Raw genomic sequence first — 22,731 nt, forward strand, 5'->3', positions numbered from 1 at the left:
TTATTTGTATGTAGAAGTGTCTAGCTTAGCTAGCATTAGTTTATACTTAAGGAGATTTTAGGCCATGCCACGTTAACTCAGTATTTATCTCTTAATGAAAAATCCATTATTTCTTAAGTACAAACGATGGTAGATATAATTCATCCAGATTCAGTAAGACATTTGGTATGATGGCAGATCAGAAATTAAGTGGTGTATGATTAACATAAGAATTGTAAGAGGTGGAAAACACTAACTAAACAGGAGAATACAATGAGTTATGCTAAAAGGGGAAGTACTTGGCTAAAATAAAACCATTCAGTCCAAAGGAATTATTTCTGGAAATCCATTCCAAGAATAAATTCAATACTTTTAAAAATTTATTACAAGATCACTAATAGGTGTAAAGGTAAAAGCATTTGCTGTTGCCCCAGGTGGGGGGTGCCAACCATTCAGAGGAGAACCAGAACTTCACATAAGAATTAGGTGGGTTTGAGGACAGGAGCCATGGGAAGAACTCAATAGTACAAAAATGTAAAGTCATGCATTTAGCATCCATTAATAAGAACTTCCCCTCTCACAGAAGGTCACCTTTTGGAAGAAGAACAGAAGGAAGGTCTGTTATCTGTTATGCACTAAGACACTGAAAAGAACCGATCTTTTAAGAAGCATTCCTGTGTTTGTGAACACAAGCCAGGTACCGTACTCACTGCAGTTCCTCTCCTCCGTGCTTCCCATTAGCCAATGCCAAAAAATTGGGACAGGGGAAGGGAAAAGGGGAGAGAGGACAAGACGGAAGGAGTATTTTGAAATAAGCATTTAAAAAGCATTTTGAAATAAGCACTTTTGAAATAAGCATTTGAAATAAGCATGCGTGTTTTCATGTTAGCATGACCTCAGGAATAAATTGAGCATAGCGTGTCTGAGCCCAGCAGACTCTTGTGTGGGATATGCACTCACATCGATGGCATTCCACCCAGTTTCGGCTGTGACTGTATCTCGGCTGTAGCCAAAGGACCCTCAATAGCCTTTCATGCACAGACAGAAGAAACAGGCAGTTATACTCCTTGCCTGGCATACTCACTTTGTCTCTGCTGCTAAACAAAAGGTCTCTGTACGAGGTCACTGTATAATGAGCCACAGTTCAGTTGTAAATACATTTTCAATGTTTCCATCCCAGTGCAGAACAAAGAGGATTGTCCCAATTCAGGTCAACACTTCGCAACATCACCATTTGAGGAGAAAAATAATTTTTGTCATCAGTTGTCTCGGCATCGCTGTTTCATGGGAAGCAGACTTCCTGATACATTTGACACTGGCTGTGATGTCAAATGCCTGTCATTGCCCTCTTTAATCTTAATTGGTGATCTCTGCTTTGAGCTTTGCTGCATTTCTGCACAATCAATATTATGGGAATTAATCCTGTTTTGTTTGTCCTTCAAAATTACACTCTCTTGGTTTTCAGAGACTTGCTTTCCTGGGGTGCTTGCAAGTATGTAAAATCTGAGGTGCAAAACACCAACAAAAGACATGCTGGGCTAGGAACAGGAAGGTTGGTTTGCTGTTCTGTAAGAAGGAAAATTTTCAAAGTGGTCTACATAGTCCTTTCTCTCTCCAGATTGCCAGGTCAACTTCCAGGTCTGCAGGCTCATAACATAGTGTATTTTCACTGGTACTTTCTGTATGGACTTTATATTTTGATTTTGAAACTGGCTCAAAATACTGTATTTCTTCTAGTTTCTGGGTTGAAGTTTAAGATTTGAACTACTGCATGACACCTTCTAGGGGGGGTTAATGCAATATACTCAGACAGTACAATTAAACATAAGGGTACAGAATATCTTACCAAAATTAATTTGCTTTCACAAACACCACCCAAAAACAGAAAGGCATTTTTTTGTGAACTGAAGATTATAGGAGACTTTCTACTAATCATCTAATTAAAGCGGTGAACTAGTATAAACAAAGTTTTATTTTCAGCTGGAGATGTTTATATCCGTCTCACTGCAACTTACAGGCAAAGCAAAATTAAAAGCTAATTTAAAATTATTCAGCCTTATTTCAATATTTCTTCCACACAATGGGATTTAAAGAAGCCTGTTGCATTAAAGAATATTAACCCAAAATCTTTGGCATTCTCTTCTCCTTGAATAATCCTAGCTCTTTGGCACACATCTTGGTTCTGCCTTTGCTCTCCTGTGCTCTTGTCTCTCTATGTACACTGCTCCTCAAATTTACTGGTAGATGCACAGAGACAAGTGATTAGAGATTGCAATAAGTATTCTGAAGATCTTAGTAGTATCTTTTTTTTCTCATGAAAGTGCTTACTGAATGTTTTATATGATGCTGGTCTGAGCTTGCAGTAAAAGTGAAAAATATTTTCAGGTGCCACATTTCCAGTATCAGATAAGTCTTTGCAACTACATTGCTAAAATAGGGCACTTGGAAAATACACCCTATTGGGTTCCTAAGTAAGGAAACATACAGACAGATTTTCTTGGCAAATTCTAACACTAACATAACAGCACATTAACAAGGTACTTTATAGCAATATATGGCCAGGTTACTGTGCAAAATATTTAGTTTTAGAAACACCAGAACCTTTCAGCATAACCCTCATGCTTCCTCTGTTCTGAGCGTTTTGCATGCTTTCACTTATTCTCTTCCTGGACTTCCAGAACATATCTGCATCTTCCCATGACTTTGATGATCCAACCCCCTTTTCCACGTCTGGTGGGAAATTCCTAGTGCCTGATGATTACAGTTTCTTTGGAATTAGTTAGATTTTTCTTCCTTTAAACACAGACCTGGACTTGTAGCGCTCTGCTTAGACCCAGGGCATAATGGCAGGGTTTCAAACATCTCACAAGGGGCTACCTCAAAAATGTGTCACCAAATGAGGCAGAACATAAAATATTCTGTGAGTAAACAACTTGCTAACCTCCAGCCCTGCTCACTCCTCACAAACAATCAAGTCTAGGTGTTCCCCATCTCTGCTTCTTCTGACCTGGTGGTTTCTGGCCCACCAGCACTTCTTCTAATTATGCAATAGCTTATCAACTGGCAACATGTCAAAGAAAAAAAAGTTGCATGAAAAAGCCTGCAATCTGGCTCTTCTGTAGCTGTCCTTGTATTGGAAAATGGAGGTGGGCAGCTGTGGAGAATGTGTATCTTTTCCTCCCTTCCCTGCTCTGGCTGGTCAAAGCAGGGAGGCTTCCGACTTCTGTTTTCAATTGAGATTTTATTTTGTTTGACTATTGTTAAAAACAAAAAGATTCTGGGAGGGAAAAAAACTTTTAAAAGAGCATGGGTGTGGCTCTTGCTTCTCCTCTATAGCTGGTGACACAGCTTACACGACTGTACTTTGAACTTGCTTTTCCTGGGGAGCAGTGGGGAGCCTGGTTGTCTCCTGCAGTATAAAAGATTCTCTCTCCATAATCACAGCAACAAAGACGAGGTCAAATTTAAGGATTTCAGAGATTTGTCAGGGTGATTCTGCATGACATACTGCAGAATTTAACAAGGGCGTTAGATGTATAGCTGATTTCTCTGATCCCACACTACTGCAAAGAAAACTCCCGTAAGCATCTCTTTCCCATTTATGAATCTACACCCCTTTACTATCCCTGGAAAGGAAAGCACAAAAGCTTGAACATTGAACCATAACTGAAAAAAAGGTAAAGGAGAATTTCAGCTTACCCAGTCGAAAGGGTCTATTTACAAGGGGCTCATGATCTCCACTCTTTTCATTTGGTGAATTAAAAAAATCTTTATGGAACAAGATGTAGAATTCAACCTCTCTCTTCAGGACACAGTAATACCACAGTTGTAGAAGTCTTACACCTTTTCTATTTCTTTTGAGTATTGTTTGTTTCATAATAGAGGACTTCAGAATCTTAAAATGGGGCTGGAACAGAGTAAACAGAATAACTGGAGCAAAAAAGCCCCAAGCTTCTGCATTTCTGTATTTCTTTCATGCATAATGCTGGAGTGCAAATAGGTAAGAGGAATGTCTGTCTGATAGCCTGTTTTTGACAGACAGTTATGTTTATTATTCAATGTTATCCAAAGCCTGTTTTCAAGAGATTTCTTATTTTACAAACCCAACTAACCTACCAAAAAATATAGATGGGCAAAACGGAGCATTTGAAGCACAATCAAAAAATTATGCTAGTGCCAAAGCAAATAAACAAATACAATACTAAAAGCTTTGGTTTTGTTCTGCTAAATCATAACCTTATTTTGAAATGTGTTTTGTAATTTATTTGTTTTCTTGTTATGACAAAGAAAAGCAGTCATTGGAGATTTAATTCACTTTAACATGCTCTTTGAGGATTTTTTTGGAAGCTGATAGTAAGAAAATAGCCTCTGCTTTTTATCGTAATTTAAAATTTTCTTTTAATTCTACACATTTTTATAGCATTTTATTTATTAGGCTTTCATTTGGAAGAAAGAGAAAGGGATGATACATGAACTTACATGGCTTCTAACACAGTCGTCGTTATTTTAATTTTTTTTGGTTGAAAAATACATTGAATGAAATCCTACTTTCAGTTGTAAGATATAGTACCAAAAACCACTAGTGAAGTCAGTGGACTTCCTCTGGTTTTACAGGTATAACAGGCTAGGCTTTACCCATGTGTGTTCATGTTTTGTAACAAGTAGTATACACTTGATGTATTAACATGTATAAAACCTATAAACACCTTTATCTAGATATAATCAGTACATCTTAATTTATGACCAATAAAGAATTACAAATAGAAGTGTCTCACTCTTCAAAGGAACTGCTTGTTTTTCCTGTGACTTAAGTCCTAATTTTATACTGTCCTTATTTTATACTTCTTGTGTTGAGAGGATTATGATTCTGCCAAAACTCTTTAAAAGGCTTTTCATATATTTACAAAATCATCTAGGCTGTCCTTCATTCCACAAGGTACTGTTTTCCTCCCCATAAAAATCTCTCTCCTAAAAGCCATCATATATCAAATACTACTCCAATTTTTGGATTACCAATCGATTTCTGCCTAACACTGTGTAAAGTTAGTAGCAAGGCATTAATTTCTTAACTGAGGCCTTAACATGTAAAATTGCTTGCCATATTATGCTATACTTCTGTTTAAAATAATAAAATCACAGAATGGTTTGGGTTGGAAGGGACCTTTAAAGATCATCTAGTCCAACCCCGCTTCCATGGGCAGAGACATCTTCCACTAAATCAGGTTGCTCAAAGCCCCATCCAACCTGACTTTGAACACTTCCAGGGATGGGGCATCCACAGCTTCTCTGGGAAAACTGTTCCAGTGCCTCACCACCCTCACAGTAAAGAATGTCTTCCTTATATCTAATCTAAATCTACCCTCTTTTAGTTTAAAACCATTGTCCCTTGTCTTGTTACTACAGGCCCTGGTAAAAACTCTCTCTCCATCTTTCTCATAAGCTCCTTAATGTATTGAAAGGCTGCAATAAGGTCTCTCTGGAGCCTTCTCTTTTCCAGGCTGAACAACCCCAACTCTCTCAGCCTTTCTTCACAGGAGAGATGTTCCAGCCCTCCAACCATTTTTGTGGCCCTCCTCTGGACCTGCTTGAACAGGTCCATGTGTTTCTTGTACTGGGAACCCCAGAACTGGAGACCCCAGTACTGGATGCAGTACTCCAGGTGGGGTCTCATCAGAGCAGAGCACAGGGGGAGAATCCCCTCTCAGCCTGCTGGCCACGCTCCTTTTGATACAGCCCAGGATGTGGTTGCTTTCTGGGCTGCGAGTGCACATTGCCAGCTCATATGTAATTTTTCATCTACCAATATCCCTAAGTCCTTCTCCACAGGGCTGCTCTCAATCCATTCATCCCCCAGTCTGTATCGATAGTAGGGATTGCCCCAACCCAGATGCAGGACCTTGACCTTGGCCTTGTTGAGCTTCATGAAGTTCACACTGTCCCACCCCTCAAGCCTATCAAGGTCACTCTGGATGGCATCCCTTCCCTCAAGTGTATCAACTGCAGCACTCAGCTTGGTGTCATCCGCAAACTGGCTGAGGGTGCCCTCAACCCTACTGTCTATCATTAATAAAGATATTGAGCAGTACTGGGCCCAATGCAGACCCCTGAGGGACACCACTTGTTACTGATCTCCCTTTGGAAATTGAGCCATTGACTCAACTCTTTGGATGTGGCTAGCCAATTCCTAAGCAGTCGAATACTCCATCCATCAAACCCATATCTCTCCAATCTAGCGACAAGTATGTTGTGTGGGACTGTGTCAAAGGCCTTACAGAAGTCAAGACAGATTACATCAGTTGCTCTTCCCTTATCCCCCAATGCAGTCACTCCATCTTAGAGGGCCATCAGATCAGCCAGGCATGATTTTCCCTTTGTGAAGGCATGTTGCCTGTCTCTAATCACCTCCCTGTCATCCATATGCCTTGACATAGCTTCCAGGAGGATCTGCTCCATTACCTTACCGGGTACAGAGGTGAGGATGACTGGGCGATAGTTCCCAGGGTCCTCCTTTTTACCCTTTTTAAAAATGGGTATGATGTTTCCCTTTTTCCAGTCACTAGGGACTTTGCCTGACTGCCATGACTTTTCACTTTGTACAAGCTATAAACGTAGTATGATTCATAAGATAGTCTTCTAAAGTTACTCTGCCGTCTACTTCTTACACAGAATTCTAAGGAAATCTTGTAGTCCTCTTCTATTTATAAGAAAAACATAAACCAAACTGTCTATGTCAGTGAAGAGTAAAATTTATTCTCAGTCTCCATTTAGAGTATAAATTCTTTTATTTCTGCATAAAATATTGAATTTCCTTATTTAAATTATTTTCTATCCCTTACTATGATAGATTTTTTCTTTGTCCTTGACCAAAAAATACTATTTTTGTAACAAGATGGAGAATCAGTTCATATTGTAGCTTTAACATTTGTAATTATCTCCCCTATTTTCTTTCCCTGTAGTTTTTCTTACTTAAAAAAATAAAACCCAGAAAGCAGGATTATCTTTTCCTTAAGATGGGGACTACCATTGCTATAAAAACCAAACTCATTTATCACACCTTTCAATAGAAATTCAGGGAGTAGATGATCTGTATCCCATGTTCCTAAATTCAGTGAGCTTGGAATACCTTTGGGAACAAAAGGATGAAGTGTAAGTGCATCATGAAGTTATGGGGTTAGAAAAAGGAACAATTTCAGAAACTAATGCTCAAACATTACAGAATTTCTAACTGCCATACAGTAAACTTAATGTGAAGAGTTATGTTTACAGCTGTATAACTGTAGGTTTTTAAGTAGTTTGCATGTCATGGAAAAGGTTTTCTATTTTGAGCTAGGTATATCTTTTAAATTAATGTCATCATTTAGTCCTGGTTAAATTGACCATACTAATCCAAACAGGGGGTGTTAGGACCAGGAGTTCCTATCAGAGAAATATAATAATGATCTACCAAAAAGATTAAGGATATCTTAATCACTGAGTCTATGCCAGGGAGCTTTGAGACACAGATGTTTCAATTTAGTTAATGAAAGTAGTATGACATACTTCCTCGCACATAATGGGATTAGATATTAATTTAAGAACACTAAATATCCTAAATTATCAGAAGATGTTCACTTTATAAACAGGAAATCTGTGTGCAGGACAGAGCTGCAGCAGGGTGAGAAGTTATGCCATCATGGAAAACTCAGTGTTAGTGAGAATTTTTTCAGGGTGCTAGAGAGACACCTGAAATTGCCAACTACATTGCGCCAGAAATTTATCATGATTAGTGTTGAAGACTGATCAACAGCTCATGGCACTGGTGATGAGAGCTTGGAAATTTTTTACTGAAAAGAACTTTTTTTGATATCACAAAATCCTCATTTCACAGAATCACAGAATCGTATAGGTTGGAAAAGACCTTTAAGATCATCGAGTCCAACCGTAAACCTAACACTACCAAGACCACCACTATACCATGTCCCTAAGCACCTCATCCAAACGTCTTTTAAATACCTCCAGGGATGGTGACTCAACCACTTCCCTGGGCAGCCTGTTCCAATGCTTGATAACCCTTTCAGTGAAGTAAAATTTCCTAATATCCAGTCTAAACCTCCCCTGGTGCAACTTGAGGCCATTTCCTCTTGTCCTATCACTTGTTACCCAGGAGAAGAGAATGAAAAGTACATTTGACTGAAAAGTACAAACTCCCAGACTTGAAACAAGAAAGACCTGCAACACTGGTTTTAAATTAGGTTGGAAAGAGGGAAGAAACTAGTTCATACTAATTGTTTGGACTCGCTCAAATTAATTTAGCAGACATATGAACATGAACAGGAAGGCTGAGGACACAAAGGTATTCTGAAACGAAGATGGTGATAAATCACTGAAGTGTCAATAGAATAAAGCAAGAATGGAATAGAATATTTATTAGTAAAGGGATTTCTGATGGTTAGTGCTAGCCTGGTGGGCTAACTTTGAATTTAAAAAAAAATCACTAAAAGTATTACTTTTGTCGGAGAAAAGTGAGAAAGGAAAGAGCTCATAGCACTGGCAGCACAAAGTCGGCAGACACTGGAGACAAATGCAAGGTAAGATAAAAACAAGGGCTCAATTCTCCATGCTCTTTTGATACAAGACTTGGGGTGGCAGATGATGCAAGCTAGAGTTGTTGGAGCGTCTTTTGTCAACTAAAAAAGTCAGGTGTTGTCAGGGCCTTGGTCTTGTCTCTAGATAACCCATCTCTTCTCCTTCTGTCCCTCATTGCTTCCACAAGGCATCATGGTCCAAAAATTGCAACCATACAGTAATGGTTTTAAGAATAGAAGATAAATCTAATGGCTCATCTAGATGAAATAATTCTACAATACCCTTACAGAGGCATTTAAATAATTATACTTGTATTTTATAACATTGGCAACACTGCAGCATTTGGGGTAAATTTCTGGTATATGTGTATTTAAAAGCTTAAGTATTAAAAAGCACACGTGGAAGGAGTTTGGGGAATAGTAGGACATACAGGGTCAAATTTGGCTACTCCTGTACATGCACAGTCAACCATAGAATTTTTTCTGCAGTAACGGATATAGGGTCAATATCCAGCTGCCCCATGTGGGTAGCACTGTAGCAGACTGCTGTGATTAATACAGGACATATATAATCACATGATATTTCCATTAGCAACATGTAGCACAAATAAAGAGTGAACACTCCTAAAGTTTTTTTGCAAGCAGTAAAATCTGAATATGTCTCATATTTTCCTGTTGTTGCCATGCAGTTTTTTGGTGTGCTTTATTCCACAGATTTTATTTTTAAAGACATATTTTTCCTTGCACTGCTGTAAGTTGCTATACCAACGGAAAAAAATTTCTCATTTCAGAAACTGTAAGCACACAATAAGTAGACCACTTATTAAGTTCAAAAGAGTAATTTTATTAAGTATTATATACTACTGCTTGCAGAAATCAGGTTGATTATTATTGATATTTCAGCTTTCTTGATGCATTGTTTAGATGCCCTTCTGAAGTTAAAATTAGACTGCGGGCCTGTAATATTTTGGTTTTGCAGGCGTAATGGGAAAAAAATAATTCTGCAGTCTTTATTATGAAAACTTACGTTGCTGTTCTTGGTGTGTTCTTTAGCTTAATACTTAAAAGAACTCTGTATTTCATTCTGAATTTCCTTAAGAAAATCAAGATCAAAACATGTCTTTAGCAGATTCTCATGGTAGTCCCATGAAATTTAGTGAAACTCCTAGCAATCGTTACATACAAGGATAAATTCAATTTAGTTTAAAACATTTGTTTTAAAATTTTAATTGTTCTCATCTTAGAATAATTAAAATTTAATACCTGGAGAAATATAAAATATGTGTTCAAACAGAATGAACAGTTTTCCTGCTAATAGCAGTTTAAGCGTAAATGAATAAAACGGAAAACAAAGGGTATGAAAATGGTTGTTGGGCTAGCTCAACATAGGTAGATGAATTATTGAGAAAAAAATTCAGACAAGGGAGCTTTACCCCTTTTGCAAAATTATACTTCGGATCCTTACCCTAACCTCCCACTACCTTCATCCCCGTATTCTACCCTTTTTCCGCAAAGTCTGTGTACTGTAAATTGTTACAGGTCTTAAACTGACTTGTCATATTTGGCATTAGTTTAATTAGTTTTGGCAAATGCTTTTTGGTGACTCATGGGAGAGTTCTTTCAGTCTCTTTACTAACAGATGTACCATTTCCTGTGCTAAAAGCAATGACAACAATGTCATATGGCTATAAAATTGTAGGAATTTGCTACTCATAGTCCAATAAAAACAACTTGCTTAAAAAAAAAAAAAGAGTAGATAAAATGGAAAACACACATTAGCAGAAATGTTTGGTCATAAAAGATTTGATCCTTTGTCACCTAAACTTCATATGTTGAACCAGAATTCCATATTATACAAAAACATTAACTTAGTGGCAAAAATTACTTTGTGTGACAAAGAACCCCTCTGGATTGCACAAAGCTGCCTCTTCACATTACGTGCATGGAATAAAATGGACACATATAACCCACCATCACTTTATTTATCAGCTCTAGTACAATTTGCTAGATGTTTCTCCTGGTTAAAATGTTCTGATATGAAAAGCAGTCTCTGTGGAGTCATACTAGAAGACCAGAAGACACTCCACAACAATTTCTAAATCTTGATTTATTCACTTACATGTCCTTACTCTCCTTCTCTGCTTACTTTATGCAGCACAGAAGCCCCCAAAAGATACAATAATAAGTTAAAGTCTAGCGATTAGGATATGGCTTTTAATGATCCCCAATGTCCCCTCCCCATTTGGAAGCAGAGGGGGATGGCACCTTTTCTGGGATAGATGAGAAAAGGTAAGCAGCACCCTGCCTGCATGCCATCTTCTTGTTCCAGAGAGGGCCCTGGAGGAGGCCACCAGATCCCTGCTGGACCCTCCTCTTCTCAAGCCTTCAGGGAAAGCAATTTAAACTACCAGTGACTGCAGAGAGGAGTTTTCTGCCACACACCACTCACAACTATTGGTTCAAGTAAAGCCCCACAAACATGGGCATATATTCTCCATTCATTTCAATTTGCTTTTGTAAACATTCTGAGATGTTTACCTCTTTTCTCAAAGAGCAGGAAAATCCTGTGAATCATCAGGAGAGATTTCCATGTGAACATCTGTCTGGCCATTCTGAAATATTTTTGAGATGCCTGTCCTATAGAGCATCATGTGGCTTGTGCCTGGCTGTATTACACAAATAGCATTTCAAGGTGTGGTACAGGTATCTGGATGCAGGTAGAAGGAAAATACTCTCCTGCTGTTACTAAGCTGTGATTTTTAGACCTAGCTGAAACATTTTTTAGATAATTCAAGGAAAAAAAAAGTTAATGAAATACTTTTTGAACCATTTCTCAACCAGCTTCAATGACTTAATTCCCAGTGCAATTAATCTGTCACCTTTATCAGAGCTGAATTCACCAAAGCAAAACAAAAATGAAGCGAATGTATTCATCACTTAATTACAATTAAAGTTTCAGATTTAGACAAGCTGCCACAGGGAGATGTAATTTGCACATCCTAACATCAGCCAACCCTCCTATGCCAGAGGGGGCAATTCATCACTGTGGAGGGGTATTTGCCGTTTCGTGAGAGCTCTGCTGGCAGTAGGCTCCAAGTCAACACCTTTGTTAGACATCCTAGTCATGCCCTCTTCTGGACAGTGCTATCCACTCCTTCAGCGGCTCCTTCAGCAGCCGGGAGTACCTAGGACTCTATACTGATATTATTTATATTGGACCAGCAGTCTGCGGCTGAAGCTTCCCCACACATCACAAAGTGGGGAGAAGAAAATTCCTCAGCATTAGGAACAAGACTTCATGCCACAAATATAAGATCACATGCACTTAACTCTTTTAATCTTAAATGCCTGCATACATGAGGACAAGAAAGAGAAGTTCTTAATGAGAAGGTGAACATACAGGCGAGACTGCAATTAAACCTGGAGCTGGAATGGTCTCAGATTTATTTCTTGAATCACCTTCTCTCATGTTTCCATGGTGCTTACCACAGATTCCTTCTTTCCACTGCTATTTTGTATCATGCAAAATTTAAGTGATTAAAAAATCTATCTGTTACAGATAGGGCCCCATCCTGTAATATTTATTCAGGCCTCAGTTAATCAAAGTTTTGTATTTCTCACCTAACGCTTGAATATTTTCATGTCATGTTCAGTATTTGATGAAATAGTTCTAGCCCCATCAAACTCCATAATGTGGAAAATATTTTCAAAATAGAATCACAGAAATTAGATGTTCAGTGTTAGGGATTTTTAAACATGTCTAAGAGTTTCTTTTGTATGGAATTAAGGCTAATCTTGACTTCCTCTTTTTGGTCACTCTGGACAATATTTAACACAAAAGGAATTATTTTGCTAATAAAGAAAGTCTACTGTGACCTTTACATTGCCTGTGATACAAAAAGCTCCCACCATAGCAGAAAGCAATGTCAGATTTAATTTAAATCCTTGCAATTTGAACTGTCATCAATGATAAATTCTTCCTCATCAGCAACAAGGGAAAACATGTCCAGTAGTTTGGAAAAGTGTGAAAACCTTTCATGTTAATGAAAGCAAGTTGATTATTGATTTCCAGGTTAAAATTTTGGTTGTATAAACTGAAGATGACTAAGCATGATTTTAATAGAGCAATAATATCTCATGTCAAAAGACGTCAGAACACTTCAGGGGACCAGAAAACTTCAGCTGGTAATGATTTAATTTCACAGTGCTCATGTAGATCAGTATAACTGCCTCCCTTTGGCGACAGATAAACTGAATGAAGTTAAGATGCTCTTTTCTGAGAGACGTTCCTGGATCACTTTTTTGTGGACATTTAATTTGGAATTAAGAATGCTTCATTGATATAAAAAAGAGGGCTTGAGTGCCTCATATGAGTGTTAATATATATATTAATATATATTAATAATTTAGTCTCCGTTCATGTTATTCCTGTTATCTTCTCAGAAATTTGTAGCTAAGAAGTTGAGAAGACTATTATTTACAAAATTCCTGGCAGTACTACATAGCTCGTATTTTCTCCAAAGGACTTACATGAATATTCATTTCACTACCATCTTATCACAGAGCAGAGAAACAAAATAGAAAGTGTTTTATCCTCTCTCTGTTAAAAATTTAGACCACGCTTCTTACAACTAAAGGTTCAACATTTAAAATCACATACTTCATGAATGCAGGGTCATTATAAGTGAATGTTATTGCATTCCTCTCTTCTGTCTTTCAGATCCACTCAGTAAACAAAGTAAATATGAGTTATGGAAAAAGGATGTGTAACTTTAGTTAAAGAAAGAATATAATTTGTATCTTTATTACTGTTTAAATAACACACTAGGTTTTATATAAAGTACGTAATAAGCTTTGTTTCTTATCAATTTTTAGTATTTTTATAGTGCATAACTTTTACATTTTTCCTTAGGAAATGTTTATGTTTCCAACAATATTGAAACTTGTTCAGGACGGCCAACTAATTTTTGTGTAAACAGTAAAAATAATCATAAGACATCATGCTGGAAGTCTGAATTACCACCCAACGTGTATCTTATTTCTAGATGTCATTACTCATGCATTTACATTTTTTAGATATGCTTTTGGCTTTACTTTAAACTTCACAACTCAACTTGACTTGCCTGCCATTTTTGTATGTCAACTGAACCAAACAGCAGTTCTCTCTCTGACAGAGCAACATCTTAAAATTTTTGAAAGTACAGCCTTGTTTCAAATGGTCTTTGCTACTGAAACCTTAGTTCTTCTAATGTGGAGAGGGGTTTTTAGGCTGCCCTGGAGCATTGGGCAGTTGTTAGCAATTAGGGTCACTTGTCCACTCCCCCACCCCAGGGAAACTGCACCACTGCTAATAAAACCTCTCCAATGCCTTTTGGATTTTATGTGGCAACATAGTTGGAGAATGACAGAAGAAAGATAATGGTGGTAAATTCAATCCAGTAACATTACTCACCAATGTAGGCGAAAACAGATTTCCCATCAGTTTCCTACTAAAAGTGGCAGGAGATCTGACATGAGGATGGGGACTGTGCTGACAATCTATTACAGTATTAGGCACTACGAATAATACTGAGACACTAGGCTTAATAGTGATTAAACACTTCAAAAAATTAAACTTGAAAGCACAGGACAAGTCAATGTTCTTGGTCAATATAAAGCATAAATATTTCTACTGTATATTCAGTTAACAGTGGAGAATTTCACTTCTGCAAAATTTTGAAAAGTAATCTTTTTATTTCCTAGTGTACGGTCCATAATAGAAGGGAAAGATGTTAGCGTGAATAGTCACAGAAGACTATTTTGCCCATCCTGTTAGATGACCAAGTAAGTATATAATCTATAGGTTTTAAAGTATAATGAATTTGGGAATGTGCATTTGAGCATATAGGTGCATACACAGCACATACAACACAGACAAATGCTTCATGGCATATTTCCATACGCAAGGATTTAGATGTCTTCTGTGTTTATAAGATCCATGTAGTGAACAGAAAAAAGGAATCATCATCCCGATGATCCTTTTCATTAAATGTCACTCACACGCACCTGGGATAGGTATGCACAGCACTCTAAAATGACACTGAAGAAGAGTGCAAATGTTTTTGCTGTACTCTCACTCTTGGCAGTTCACTGTGAGTATTTCTTTTTTCCTTCTTGACCTTTCAGCTTATACATCTGGCCTCCAGAGCAGCTCTCTTACAGGGTCATATAAAACTCTGTCCCTTCTTGGATACTCTGAGTCCAAGATAAGCACAAAACCCCAAATTCTTTCACCACTTTTGGGCCCAGACTTTCATTAGACTTCACTACTGCTAGACTCTACAAATGTTTCCATCCTGCCCAGGTTCAGGCAAGCCTGAGTTGGTTTTTGGCAGCTAAATAAGTAATCATTTCCTATCAAGCTCTACCTTTCCACAGGGAGCAATCTTCCTTAGGTCCTGGCACTCAGCCAGTGCTCTTACTCCCACAGTAACAGATTAAAAAACCTGTCTACTTCCCATTCTTAAAGAAAAAAAAAACCACCAAAACCAGTGCTAGGCTTCTCCCTTTGAATCCTCCAAGAACCTTAATATTGGTCTCAGCCACTCCAGGGCTAATTAAGACCTCTTGGGGCTCGCCATGTATCTCTTGGGGTGATAAATCCCACTAGAGTTGTCTGAACCTTGGCATGTCTAGTTCAAGAAAAATTAAGATGGGATGCCTTTTTTCTAAATAAAAAGATGTTTCTACCAGAGGTGAAAATGAAGACCACATCATCATGCATGGTTCACACCACAGATTTTGATGCAAATCATTTCAAGAAGTGTCTTAAAATGTATAGATTGCATTTATACCATATATACAAACATACTGGGGGAATGTGCAAGAAGGGATGGAGGAATAAGCATTCCAAATACTTCATTGTACCAAGGAAATTACAAAGACATGTAGCAGTAATTAGACAAAACAGCTTTCATCCTGGTGTTGGCTGAGGTAGACAGGAAAACTCTAACAGGTAAGAGTATGGGTTCACAGGATAGCAGTACAAAGGCAACAATCTGATAAGATTTTCCGATACTGTGATTGTTGCTTGCTGTTCCAATCCTACCATAAATTAGAACTAATATGTAAAGGTGGTCTGGGAAGCTCTAACTCTGTGCCAAAACTCTGGCAGCATAAAACTCCATACATAGCAACAACTCCATACTGCAAAGTAAGATCCACCTATACTGGCAGTTGTTGACACCAGTGTGCTGATTTGCCCTAACAGCTCAAGTTTTACTATCAATGTTTATGATGTAAAACAGTGCTTCAGGCTGTCGGCACCTTCCATGTCCAACTTCCTATGCATGTTGCAAAAAAAACCCCCCTCCATTGTAGATACCTTTTTGTTTGTTTATTTTGCTGCTTACTGAAAGAATTACTATATATTGTCTGTGCCAGCTCCATGGCAGATCACAGGATTATGTCACTGTTTATTCTTAAATCCAATTGAATGCCTCATATGCTTGTTCCTATAGGTGGACAACTCCGTAATGACAGGTACAGTAGCAGGAAGTATTGCAATTGTACGAACAAGTTCTGAGAAGCCAGGAACATTACTATTAAACATTTTGCTGAGCTATCCTACTTCCACACGACACACACATCTTTCAAATAAAAGAACACAGCCAGATGTTCAAGTAATGGTCCTCCAGTGTTGGTTCGCTGCTTCCTATATGTGATGTAATTGTGAAACATAACATATCATAAAGTTACTCAGTCTTAGTAAATGAACAGCTTCTTTTTGAGCATTTTGTGAATCTATAGAGAAAAAAAAAAAAAGAAAACAAACTTGTACAGTGTATGAAGTGTTTGGGGTATTCTTAGCCAAAGAATGGTTTTGTACAGACCAAAACAGCTCCTCATCAATACTTGGAGTGCAACGCCCTATTACAATTCATATTTACAACATCCTGCCTATATATTGCAAATATTGCAGACTCTACTTTTCAAACGAGACTAAAACAGTAACTTGTGACCAGTTATGATAATTAAACAATTCATTATCTTTTTTTTTTTTTTTTCCCAAGAGTTGGCATGGCTGCTATGGCCTTCTGACCAAAATCCAGTCAAGAGTATCTAATGATCTGATACTTACTGAATATTTTATCCAATTTAATTAGCTGGATACGATACAGACCTCCTGACCTGTATACTTGGTTATAGCAAGGAAGTTCTAAGCACAGTTGAGGAAAGACATATATATGAAGCCTTTGCTTTCTGTGATCTGGTATTCATGCAGTGTACTGAATGAGTTTCTCAGGAGAAAATTATGTCTGCTTCTAGCCTGTGTTCCCAAGAGAGGTCCTGGAAACTGGTACATCAAAATAACCCAGGTTTATGCTCTCTTTTCCTCACTTATCCATATCTCCTGGAAGCAGATCCATGCTTTCCATGGCTACCTATGCTACCTTTGCAGCCCATAAGTAATAGGATTATCCTACAGTTGGATATAATGTACCTAAAGATTCAAGCTCTTTTCCTCCCTAGAATTAATAGTCCCATACCCAAACAAGAAGAGACTACATTTCAGAGACAGACAGCATGTGTCCAGTTGTTATTCTAAAAGACATTGAAGTTTGTGGAGACAGTCTGAAACCAGTAAACATTTTAAATGTGCAAGTTCCCCCTGAAGAAGCAGGCAGGAAGAGCGAACATCAGAAGGATCCACTGAAATGGAAATTATGCTTGTGCCAAAGGCAGGACTTTTATCCAGAGAAAGAAAAAAAGGAAAACAGACTTGAATTATGCAATTATTAATCTTTATTCTTCTGCTTTGTTCATAGTTTAAAATATGAGTAATATAAAAAATTATCATTTTATTCCTATATCAGACTAAAAGAAGATTAAGATTGAAGGAACATTCGTGTCTGCATGATTTCTACATCTTTCATTGCATGCACCTTCTGTTCCAGATTAAGCTTTTGGTTTTTGCTCCCACTTTTCCCTTCCACCCATTTCCATGGTTTGTTTATCATTTAGTATCTTTCACAAGACTAATGTGGCATGCATCCATTGGAGGATTGCTTTCAAGCCTTTTCTCCTTATCTTCCTGTACTTGGATGCTCTCCATATTAACTCACTGAGGATAGGAAGGCTTTCTTCTTGAGCCTAGGCATGTGCTTTAGCACTCCACCTTCCAAGTGGGAGTTGTTTATTAAGGAAAAGGAGCAGACACTTCAAACCAAAATTGAGAACTTGCTTGACAAGAAGCAGAAAAGAGACATAAGATCGGAGGGTGCAATCTAGCTAAATGGGGTGTTTCCATTTCCTCTCACTCGACACCTAGGTTGCCCTCCCAGATGTTAGTGTTAAATATCAAGCAAGTGCAGAGTGATTTCTTTTGGCTGCTGAGTTGGATTCTTCTGGAGGCTATATGGCACAGAATATGAAAGATGAGTTATTTGATGCAGAAATAATCTGTATGGCTTAAGTTTCTAATCTGAAAACAAATCTGTATCTTTAACACTTGCATGCACATCTTTATAAACATTTATAGCCATAGGGATTGTAACAGTATGTATAAAGTTTGGGTCTGGGGCCTGATAAGGTTTCTAATGAAACACACCTAACTGAAATCAGTAGGAGTTGGCCCTGCGACTTCCAATAAACTTTAGATAAGAATCCTCCTCAGCTACTGAGGAAGCCATGAAGAACTTGAACAATGCTGACACCAAATGTTTAATAATTATCTGATCTTCTCAGGCTGCTTTTAATTTCATACTTTAAGAGCACAGAGCAGCTTCAAGCCCTCTCTCTGTATTAGGACTGGTATGCATAGACCTAAGGTGTTAGACCAAAATAGTTTAGGGAACAAAATGCAAGCTGAGATACAAAAGACTAGAGAGGTTAGCATTGCAAAAGGTAATAGTCAGACTGGGGTAAATTGGATAAATGACAATAGACAGCATATTAGTTCTCTCTAGTTAAAGGACAAACAAATGCTTCAGTAAATTGCAGGGACCACAGATGTGCTAAGTCTTAGAGAGGCCAGCAAGGGGAGGAATAATTCATCCTTGGGGCTGAATCTGGCACAGCAGATGCTTCTCCCTCTTCTGACTACTTCAGTTTTGTGGCAGTCGACTTTTTCACAGCACTCAACTTTCCAGCTAGTTTATATACAGTGTCAACTTTACAAGTAGTACCCATAAGAGAATCACACAGCAGTGTCAGGATCCTGATAAAGGCTGCAGCCCTTCTCCCAGCCAAAGCAAGAAAAGGAGTACAAAGTAGACAGAAGCTGCAAGCAACCTCCTCCTCATGTTTCAACTCTTCTATTGCCCAGTTTAGTATCCTCCCTTTGTACAGCCTGCCTCTACTGTCGTAGCAGCTTACAGTCTTTAATGTGTTTCCTACAGGTATTCAGAAATAAACTGTCCACTACATAGTCCAATGTCAAGACAGGGCCTACAGTCTCACCACTAAGCCTGATTCACTAGTCCTCACAAGATTAAGGTTGGGTGGCCTTCCTATGAACTTGAAAGATACAACTCTGAAATCATAAATAACAGTGCCTCAGGCAGAGAGAAGAAGGAAAGGCAGAGTGTTTCCTTCATCATACTCAGGCACTACTGTAACACAGAAAAAAGTATTCCTTAAATAAAATACAAGGAACTCTAAAGCCAACTTCTCAATTGCATTGTAAACCTCTTTTTCTGGGCAGCTTTCAGTTGAGCTGGAGATAGCATCAATTTTTGTTTTCTGAGAATGCCCTCAGTTCTACACTAGGAGCGTCCCTGGGGGATAAGATTTTAGTATCATTTACATAGAAAAGGACCCGTTACCAACACAAGCTGCCTTTCAAGAAGCAAAGTACATAATTTTTTTACCATCAAATTATCTTTGGTTCATACTTTTGATTATATCTGTCAGAAATGGCTCACTGGTGCTGGCAACAAGTGCAAACTTTAGTGTATGGTCAAAAGGAAGAACTGCCTTAACTCATGATATATGGGATGGAATATATCTGGCTTTGTCTTCTCAGCACCTGAAATTTCCTGAAGTCATCATTATAAAAAGCTATAATTATAAACTGAATCTCTCAATCAAGGACCACTTGTGATTCAGAAATTCAGATCTTTTGTGATTCACATCTTAAAGGGTTTGTTTTCCACACAAAATAATTTCCATGTTCCATAATATTTCCAAGTGTTATTCTGTTTAGCTCCATGAGCACAAGACTATGCCCATATGCCCAGTTGGTTCATATGTGATCCACTGACAAGCATTTTTGTTACTTTTAGTCACAGAGGCTACTTTTGAGGCCTACCTTGCCAGACAAGGAGCATTTCCATGGTTTGGAGAGTGCAGATGAATACAAGTTCACCAGAGACCATCTTTTGCAGTAAGACAGAAGCATTTACCATAAAACATAATGCAGGGACTGCAGCCTCACATTACCAAGACTGTGGATCATAAATTCAGCTAGAAGTGATTCTCCCTGCTATTCTTGAGGCCCCATGCCCATACTCTTGACCAGCAAGATTCCCTTCTCCATTCCTGAATCTCTCCTCAGCTGTTAGGTTTTAGGCAAAACTAGCAGTCCCCCAAAATGGACTCCTAGAGCCCCTGGCAGAGCATTTTTTGCTTGTATTTTCATAGAATCACAGAATCGTTTAGGTTGAAAAAGACCCTTAAGATCACCAAGTCCAACTGTTAACCTAGCACTGCCATGTCCACCACTAAACCATGTCCCTAACCACCACATCTACACATCTTTTAAATATCTCCAGGCATGGTGACTCAACCACTTCCCTGGGCAGACTGTTCTAATGCTTGACAACCCTTTCAGTGAAGAAATTTTCCTAATACCCAGTCTGAACCTTCCCTGGTGCAACTTGAGACCATTTCCTCTTGTCCTATCGCTTGTTACATGGCAGAAGAGACCGACACACACCTCACTACAACCTCCTGTCAGGTAGTTGTAGAGAGCAGTTAAGATCTCTGCTCAGCCTCCTTTTCTCCAGGCTAAACAACCCTCAGCTGCTCCTCGTAAGACTTGTTCTCCAGACCCTTCACCAGAAGGGTGAAGCTCTTCTTTGGACACGCTCCAGCACCTCAATGTCTCTCTTGTAGTGAGGGGCCCAAAACTGAACACAGTATTCGAGGTGCGGCCTCACCAGTGCCGAGTACAGGGGCATGATCACTTCCCTAGTTCTGCTGGCCACGCTTTTCTGATACAAGCCAGGATGCTGTTGGCCTTCTTGGCCACCTAGGCATACTGCTGGCTTATATTCAGCTGGCTATTGACCAATACTCCCAGGTCCTTCTCTGCGAGGCAGCTTTCCAGACACTACTCTGCAAGCATATAGCGTTGCATGAGGTTGTTGTGGCCCAAGTGCAGGACCTTGCACTTGGCCTTGTTGAACCTCATACAATTGACCTCGGCCCATCGATCCAGCCTCTCCAGGTCCCTCTGCAGAGCCTTCCTCCCCTCAAGCAGATCAACACTCCCGCCCAACTTGGTGTCATCTGCAAACTTACTGAGGGTGTACTTGATGCCCTTGTCCAGATCATTGATAAAGATATTAAACAAGCCTGGGCCCAAAACTGAGCCCTGGGAAACACCACTTGTGACCGGCTGCTAACTGGATATAATTTCATTCACCACAACTCTTTGGGCTTGGCTATCCAGCCAGTTTTTTACCCAGTGAAGAGTATGCCCATCCAAGCCAGGAGCAGCCAGTTTTTCCAGGAGAATGCTGTGGGAAACCATGTCAAAGGCTTTACTAAAGTCTGGGTAGACAACATCCACAGCCTTTCCCCCATCCACTAAGCGGTTCATCTTGTCATAGAAGGAGATCAGGTTGGTCAAGCAGGACCTGCCTTTCCTAAACCCATGCTGGCTGGGCCTGATCACCTGGTTGTCCTGCACGTGTCACATGATAGCACTCGATATGATCTGCTCCATAACCTTCCCTGGCACTGAGGTCTGACTGACAGGTCTGTAGTTCCCCAGATCCTCCTTCTGGCCCTTCTTCAAGATGGGTGTCACATTTGCTAACCTTCAGTCAACTGGGACCTCCCCAGTTAGCCAGGACTGCTGATAAATGATTGAAAGGGGCTCAATGAGCACTTCTTCCAGCTCCCTCAGTACCCTTGGGTGGATCCCATCTGGCCCCATAGACTTGTGGGTGTCTAAGTGGCGTAGCAGGTCACTAACCATTTCCCCTTGGTTTATGGGGGCTTCATTCTGCTCCTCATCCCTGTCTTCCAGCTCAAGGGGCTGGGTACCCAGAGAACAACTGGTCTTACTATTAAAGGCTGAGGCAAAGAAGGCATTAAGTACCTCAGCCTTTTCCTCATCCTTTGTCGCTATGTTTTCCCCCACATCCAATAAAGGATGGAGATTCTCCATCGCCCTCCTTTTGTTGCTAATGTAGTTATAGAAACATTTTTTAATTGTATTTTACAGCAGTAGCCAGATTAAGTTCCATCTGGGCTTTGGCCCTTCTAATTTACTCCTCATGGCATCCTTGTTGTCCTCCTGAGTTGCCTGCCCCTTCTTCCAAAGGTCATAAACTCTCCTTTTTTTCCTGAGTTCCAGCCAAAGCTCTCTGTTCAGCCAGGCTGGTTTTCTTCCCCACTGGCTCGTCTTTTGGTACATGGGGACAGCCTGCCCCTGTGCCTTTAAGACTTCCTTCTTGAAGAATGTCCAGCCTTCCTGGACTCCTTTGCCCTTCAGCACTGCTTCCCAAGGGACTCTGTCAACCAGCCTCCTAAAAAGGCCAAAGTCTGCCCTCCAGAAGTCCAAGGTAGCAGTTCTGCTGACCCCTCTCCTTATTTCTCCAAGAATCAAGAACTCTTATCATTTTGTGATTGCTATGCCCAAGATGGCCTCCAACCGTCATGTCACCCACAAGTCCTTCCCTCTGTTCACAAAGAACAGGTTCGGCACGGCGCCTTCCCTAGTTGGCTCACTCACCAGCTGTGTCAGGAAGTTATTTTATCTTCCACACACTCCAGGAACCTCCTAGACTGTTTCCTCTCTGCTGTATTGTATTTCCAGCAGACATCGTGTAAGTTGAAGTCACCCATGAGAACAAGGGCTAGCGATTGTGAGACTTCTCCCAGCTGCTTATAGAATATTTCGTCTGCCTTTTCATCCTGGTTGGGTGGTCTATAACAGACTCTTGCCATGATATCTGCCTTGTTGGCCTTCCCCCTG

This window comes from Ciconia boyciana, chromosome 4 (assembly GCF_034638445.1).
Source record: "Ciconia boyciana chromosome 4, ASM3463844v1, whole genome shotgun sequence".
In the NCBI taxonomy this organism is placed as follows: domain Eukaryota; kingdom Metazoa; phylum Chordata; class Aves; order Ciconiiformes; family Ciconiidae; genus Ciconia; species Ciconia boyciana.